This window comes from Miscanthus floridulus, chromosome 2 (genome assembly GCF_019320115.1).
Source record: "Miscanthus floridulus cultivar M001 chromosome 2, ASM1932011v1, whole genome shotgun sequence".
Lineage (NCBI taxonomy): Eukaryota > Viridiplantae > Streptophyta > Magnoliopsida > Poales > Poaceae > Miscanthus > Miscanthus floridulus.
In genome coordinates, this window is record NC_089581.1 from 47271904 (window position 1) to 47280034 (window position 8131).

Below are 8131 nucleotides of genomic sequence, written 5' to 3' on the forward strand. Positions count from 1 at the left end.
TCTTTTTTCCACCATTTCTTTCCTTTTTCTTTTATGGTTTCTTTTCAATTCAATTCCTTTTGGTTTCAATTAGCTTTTCGTATACGAATTCTACGCTGCTATATACGTCCATATATACGCGTTCGAGCATTATACATAAATAACACAATAAAATATATGAAACTATATATACACACACACACACACACAAACACACACACAACAATATTTCAAGAGGTTGTACAATCATGGATACGTCGATAATAAAGTAACAAAAAACTTGTACTCATGTCCTCGGGATTTCATTCAACCGAAATCTTTCGTCGTATGGCTACTAGGTAATATTTGTTTTTTTTCATAGTAGTACTCGCCATTGGGATTTATGACCTGATCCATAAGAAATGCCGGTAATGCCTCTTGAATTGCTTTGATCTGGTCAGTTCGCAGGACCCTTTCCTGCATCCATTCAACCTTCAATTCAAATGAAAGGAAAAGTATGATATATATGATTATATATATCAACATGATGGTAATAAATAAGTTGGGTATATTTTTTACATACTTTGAGGACCTCTTCACTTGTTTTCATCGAGTACTGCATGACAAACTTGCAAACGTAGTATCCACATAAGTTGTTCTCCGATTCCTGCTGCAAATACCACTTTACGAGAAAAAGATTCATCATCAACCAATGAAGCATGGTAATAATGAATTGAACTAAATAAAGATACGGTGACCTAGTTAGTACTTACTGGGTATTGGACTATATCCAGAGGCACGATCCAATTACCATTATGGTGTTTCTTAGCGAACGTAGCCTAAGCATTGCCCAACAAAATAAATAAATAGAGTTATTCCCCATGATATCAATAAAATGGCATAAGAGAGTATACAGTGTACAAGACCGAAATTACCACCGGAGAATATCTATCATATCTTGATAATCTTTTTGGGGTTTTTTGGGCATATCGATGACCAGCAGTATCCAGTGAAAGCTGCATATTTATACGCAGGCAAAACTCATTAATTAAAGTCAACCTGGAGTAAGCAAAATAAAATGTGCACAAGACATTAACACTCACTTGAAGTTGTAAGGGAAGACTATCATTGTCTTGTCCTGTTGGTTATCTTAGAACCTCAACAGATTCTTCTCCACTTGAGGTTGCCATTTATCATATAGTAACTTTGTCCTTGAATGTGCAATACAGATCCATGGAACCAACATCGGTCATCTCTTTTTTTTTTGAGTTTTGACATCTCGTGTCTGCATATATATAGTACAAAATAATATATATATATATATATATATATATATATATATATATATATATATATATATATATATATATAGTGTGTGTGAGGATAACTATATATGGACAACGAACTAACATGCAAGTTACTTTAATTGTAGAAAGAATCACTTATAGACACTAGCAGCCGAGGAGAGATTTGTCGAGAGTGTCCTGGTGTAATAGTTGGTGTAATTCATTGAACTCAATATGTATAATGTCATAGCCATTGAAGTAATGCTCTGGTCTAACTCTGGCAAGAAGCCATTGCTCGTCCTTCTTACACGCATCTAAGTACCACTTGTTTAACAAGTACATTTGCGTACCCAGTGATGACCAGGACTTAGAGTTGACAAAACTCCTGTCATACTTATAGGTCCAGAATATATCAACGCACTTGGCTTTTGGTATCGATGCTCCCCCCTCGATGAGTTATTCCGGGTTGAGACCTGTTGTGTCCATCAAGATATTGAGTTGCTCTAAATCGATTGGACCGCCTTGTGCCTTTGTATAATCATCGTCAACAACTAGCGTGTCGACAGATTGCAAAGATTGTTGCCCGAGCTGTGCAACATCTTTCCCTGCTCTCTTCGCTTTCTGTGACACCTTATATGACTTGTCAAGAGAGCATTCATAGTCTGATAATGACGAGGGTTACGTCTCTCATGTAGCCTTTTCTCGCGTTCATTGATTTTTCTCCTTAGTTCTTGTCGAGGTAGGAACTGCGGCTTTGGCGGGTTTCTCCTTTGTTCACACTTCTCTACTACATCTTTCCAGAAAGCATCCAAATCTTTTTTTTTGCCGCCCCTATTGATTCCTCTTCGGACTTCACATAAGGTAGCTTCTCCGGAGGGGGCTTTGTTTTACGGCTAGCTTTCTTCTTCACCGGGGGCGGGGACCTCCTCTTATGCCTCTGTGGCTCGGGGAGGCTGAGGAGGGGGAGGCAAAGGTGGGGGAGACCTCCTTGGAGGAGATGGAGATGGAGATGCAGCCGTACCATGGATCACATCATCATCGTCCAGAGCACTCTGATGATCAGGGGATGGAAGAATTGGACTTAGGTTGGGAGATCTGTGAGTACAAAAATGATTCAAAGCAAATGGTTATTCACGCAAGAAGCCAATAATTGAGAATGATTATTGAAAAATGGTTTCGTTCACTTTCATCCGCACCTATGATGTGTCGTTGAGGAGGAGGCGATGGTACCCTAGCCGGCGCCCTAGGAATAATGATGTAGCGCTTTATGCGATACAATGAATGAATGTTTGCTTGTCCTAGGGTCTGCTCCCCATCACCTCCAGGAAATTCAAGAGCCACTTCCCTATAGTCTTTGACAACTCTATCCACATTGACGCTATAATAGCCAGGTGAAATTGGATTCCCACGGCTTCTTAGTGTCTTCTCAGGGTCCACAGGAGAAACAATATCGGTAGCCACCACGACTGTGCTATTCTCCATGGGAATGTGCAGCTCACATGGTGTCATCTTCTTAGTGATGTCATCCACGAGGAAGTGCTGCAATGTGTCATCTTGATTTGGGAGCTCAGTGGAAGCGCAGTTGCTTCTTAGCTGAGGGAGGCTAATGTTGACTCCATGCTCCGATGTTGACTGCCTTTGGCTACTCAAATGTAGTGACACTTGCCATTTGATTTCCTCTTGCAACCTCGCGTCCATGTCATCCACGGGGTGGAGGCACAGGGTGCGATGCCTAGCAGGCTCCCGTGCAGACAATGCGCTCAACTGCACAGGTCCTGGGCAACTCGGGCTTGGTGAGAAAAACTGACTTTGGTGGAAAAATTGGGTGGATGGAGGCACAAGGTGTGATGCCTGGCAGGCTCCCCGTGCGGATGACGCGCTCACCTGCACGGGTTCTGGGCAACTCGGGCTCGGTGAGGAAAACCGACTATGGTGGAAAAACTGGATGGGGACTATTGCCACCAATGCACCCATGGGCACCCACAGTGATTTCATGCCACATGTCCGTACATAATTATGCAACGAGGTGTGATTTTTTTATTCTAACTAATTCTCCTTAATTTATGCAGCAATCCACCGTTGGATGATTATGCATGGAGACGTGGCAGGAATCCATGGTAGGTGCCCATGGATGCATGGTGGGGATAGTCCCCACTCAATTTTTTTCCACTATGCGATGAGGAAGAGAAATAGAGGATAAGAGAGGACAGAAAAAAAGAAGATAAATAAAGGAAGGAATAAAAAATAATAAAAAGAGAAGGGTATTGTGGTTTGTTTCACTTTTTTATCTACCAAGTGAAGCTATCTTACCAAACATTCTAATAAATTAAAAGAGCTTCAGCTACATTAGTGAAGCTACTCGTGGAGCCAAAGTAAAAAAAAAGAAGTTATTTCACCAGTAATAAAAAGAAGTTTCGATTTATTGGGATCTTGACTTCTGGCTCCACCCTAAGAGGGATATCGTTTCCCATACATATCCAAAATATACACTGGAAACCACCTGCTAGGTGGAAACATAGAAACTAAATTTAAAAAGAGTAATTCGCACTATGCCAAAACAACAAAAAGGAGACACCTTCATCAGTGACCTGCAATTAAAACACGTCACTAATTTCATATCAGTGACATGTGTAAATGGAACGCGTCACTCATTAGAAGTTGCCCATGCTCAGAAATCAAAACGCGTCACTAATGATAAGTTATTAGAGACTCTTCATAACATCATGCATCACTGATATTATCGGTGACTCGTTGGGTCTAAACGTGTCACTCCTGAAAAAACTCGGACCTAGAAAAATTATCAAACGCGCTAAGCTGAGGAGTGGAGTCTGGCTCCGTCTGTCCTCTCCCATTTGGCCGTGCAGCCGTGCCCCCTCAGGCCCTCACCCCGTCACCCACCCATCCTCTCTCGCTCGCCTCCGCCACGGTACCCTGCCCCGCCTCCCCCCAGTCCGCCCTCCTCCTCCGCCCGCCACTGCCACCTCTCTCATCTCTTCCTCCACCGGCACCACTCCTCATCTGCCTCTCTCTCTCTCTCTCTCTCTCTCTCTCTCTCTCTCTCTCTCTCTCTCTCTCTCTCTCTCTCTCTCTCTCTCCTCTAGATCTGGCCGAAGCCGCTGCCTCCCTTGTAGCAAGGACAATTGGCGCATGCCGGGGCGGCTCTAGGCGGAGCAAGCGGGGTGCTCCAGGCAACACCGGTGGGGGTTCTTACCGGCGGCAGCGCGTGTGCCCCCGGCCCGTATCGCTGATGGTGTACAACCCCCTCCAACGATGGCGCACACCCTACCAGCAGCGACGACGGGTGGGCCCCATCCATCGGCGGTGGTGAGCACCCTCCTCCTCCCCTCCCCCCTCCCAGCAGCAGCTTCTGCTCATGTGGGGTCACCCAGACCACCGACGCAGAATGCTTTCTTAGAGCCGCACTGTCTGCAGCGCGCATGCCTAGCAGGTGTTCGGCACAATGACGGCAAGACCACCTGACTTGGCCGGCCGCTCGATCCCCTCGCTTGATGCAGGTGACTAAATTGGGTTCAGTTTAGCTTGTCAGGGACGTGCGTTGGTGATCAAGCAGTGGAGCTAGGAACATCCAATTTACGATGTGATTAGAACATCTCTTCCCTAGCTAGTAGGTAGCCTTAATTTTTGTGTCAGATCTAATTTCTGTCTTTGGTGCTTTTCAATTGTCATGGGTTTTCCCATGCTAAGGATTATTAATTTCCTATTTATTGTTTGACCTATCCCTGTTTCCCAATATGCTGCGCTAGGCTACTGGGCATGGTGTTACTAACTGCTTGCTACATTTTGTTGTGATAATTTTGAGTTCTAGACTTTGCATTCTTCATGTCTAGGAATGGTTCATCACTTATTCAGTGCATCACTTGCTATGGAGAAAAAAATCAACAAATGTCTAGTAATGTCATTAGGAACCTGTGATCTGTACATAAAAACTTTACTTCATGTACCTAGATATAGGCATGATCACAATTTGCCAATGCTGGATGGCTGTTCTACACTGCAACATCCACTCTAATTGGACAGTCACTTCCTTTGATCTATTAAATGATGATAGTTTATCGTACTAGAAGCAATATCACACATCAGACCATGCAGATTTGCACTAGACCTACATAATCGGGTGAACCTCTCTTTTTTTTCATGTTGGCACATACTGAAATACATATCACTGGCTTCTCTGTTTTTTTACTTAGTATATCTGGCCAAGTAGCAATATCACTGATCTTTTTGTTGCCATTGAAAACTTTGTTAGTCAGGTAGATGTTGTGCCATTATATTAAAGTAAGATACCGACCTGCCTGTGCTTTCTGTTCACTGAGTAGTCAGTTTGGATTGTTAGACCATGGCTCGTTGTAAGCTTATGTCTTGTAGGAGCTATCATATGGTATGAAAAGTAGCACGTCTCAGAAATATCTCCAAAAATCTAATGCTTCAGAGCTTCCTTCACAAGGAAAAGCTACATCAGCATTGGTACTTGATGGGTGGGATAGTATTGTTCTTGAATATTCTGTCGACTGGCCTCTACAGCTCTTCTTCACTCCTGATGTTCTGTCCAAGAAAGTATCATAGGACATAAGCAATTCTCAAAAAAGCTACTCATTTCATTTTAGGTTGCATGGTTTTGTTATGAGTGTACACATTTTTTAAAAAACCATTACAAAACAGGCTCTATTGGACTCAGAGTTCATATCCTAAGAAACTTGCCTCTACCAACCAATTTATAGGGTCACTTTCACGTATACTCTGTTTTTTTCCATCTGTTATGTTTTCAGCTATTATATGTTGTCTTTTCTTTTGGTCCTTGTGCAGTGTTTCCTGAGTTGATTCTGTTATACAATCGAGGGCAGCATTAGTTATGTTGGAGTTGTTCCAAATTCACTCCAGGATATAGGCCGGGCTTCTGATGGAGCGAAGTGGAGGCCCGTCGCCGGAGGCTTGGGTATATACACCCTTGCTAGGGTTTCGTGGAGATTTGATTCTCTTATAAGCCGCCATAGGCGTGTAACCCAAAACTCTTGAGATAGTGAGATTGTTGCTGGCTGGTGCCCGTGATTTTTCCCCTTCACATCGGAGGGGTTTTCCATGTTAAATCGTGTGTCTCCTCTGTGGCTTGATTCTTTACTTCATATTCCTATACGTCGTTCATAACAAGTGGTACCGGAGCTTTGGCTGCTGTTAGGGTTCATGACGACGTCGATGAAGTTCGATCTTCCGCTGCTGAACTACGACACGCGGTTCTCGCTATGGCAAGTCAAGATGCGGGGGATTCTGGCACAGACTCATGACTATGATGAGGCGCTGGATAGTTTCGGAAAGAGGAAGGCCGAGTGGACTCCAGAAGAGATCCGCAAGGATCAGAAGGCGCTCGCCCTAATTCAGTTGCATCTTCATAATGATATTTTGCAGGAGTGTCTAAAAGAGAAAACTGCTGTAGAACTATGGCTGAAACTGGAATCGATCTGTATGTCCAAGGATCTAACCAGTAAGATGCAGATGAAGATGAAGCTGTTCACCCTGAAGATGAAGGAGGATGATTCAGTGATGAGCCACATCGCTGAATTCAAGAAGATCGTCGCCGACCTAGTGTCGATGGAGGTGAAGTATGATGATGAGGACTTAGGTCTTTTACTGCTATGTTCTTTGCCAAATTCGTATGCAAATTTTCATGACACCATACTTTTGAGCCGTGATGAACTAACCCTAAAGGAAGTTTATGAGGCTCTCCAGTCTAGGGAGAAGATGAGAGGCATGGTGCAGAATGACGGGACGTCGTCCTCCAAGGGCGATGCTTTGCATGTGAGAGGCAGAACTGAAAACAGATCCTCCAATGATGGCAATGATGGTAGAAAGAACTACGAAAGGAGAGGCCGTTCAAAGTCCAAGCCGCATGGTAATAAAAAGTTCTGTGTTTATTGCAAGCTGACAAATCATAATGTTGAGGATTGCAGAAAAGTACAGAATAAGGAGAAGAGGAAAAATAAGTCGGCTGGTAAGGTCTCTGTTGCTGCTGCTGCGTCTGATGATGATTCTGGAGATTGTCTGGTTGTATTTGCTGGTTGTGTTGCTGGTCATGATGAATGGATTCTCGATTCTGCATGTTCATTTCATATTTGTACTAACAGAAATTGGTTTAGCTCGTATAAGCCTATGCAGAAAGGGGATGTTGTGTGGATGGGAGATGATAACCCGTGTGACATTGTGGGGATTGGATCAGTTCAGATCAAGACTGATGATGGCATGACACGCACGCTGAAAAACGTCAGGTATATACCAGGGATGTCTAGAAATCTTATCTTATTGAGCATGCTTGATGCAGAAGGTTACAAATATTTCGGTTCAGATGGCGTTCTGAAGGTATCAAAAGGTTCTCTTGTTTGCTTGAAAGGTGATCTTAATTCTGCAAAGTTATATGTCCTTAGAGGGTGTACTTTACCTGGTTCTGATTCCGCTGTTGCTGCTGTTACTAATGATGAACCTAGTAAAACTAACCTTTGGCATATGCGTTTGGGATATATGAGTCACCATGGTATGGCAGAATTGATGAAGAGAAACCTGCTGGATGGCTGCACTTCGAGTAAAATAAAGTTTTGTGAGCATTGTATTTTCAGGAAGCATAAAATGATACATTTCAACACTTCTGTTCACACCACTAAAGGTACTCTTGATTATGTTCATGCTGATTTATGGGGTCCTTCCCGTAAGTCCTCACTTGGTGGTGCTCGTTACATGCTTACAATTATTGATGATTACTGTAGAAGGGTTTGGCCTTATTTTCTGAAACAGAAAGATGATACTTTTGCTGCTTTTAAGGACTGGAAAGTAATGATAGAAAGGCAAACTGAAAGGAAGGTAAAATTGCTTCGTACTGATAA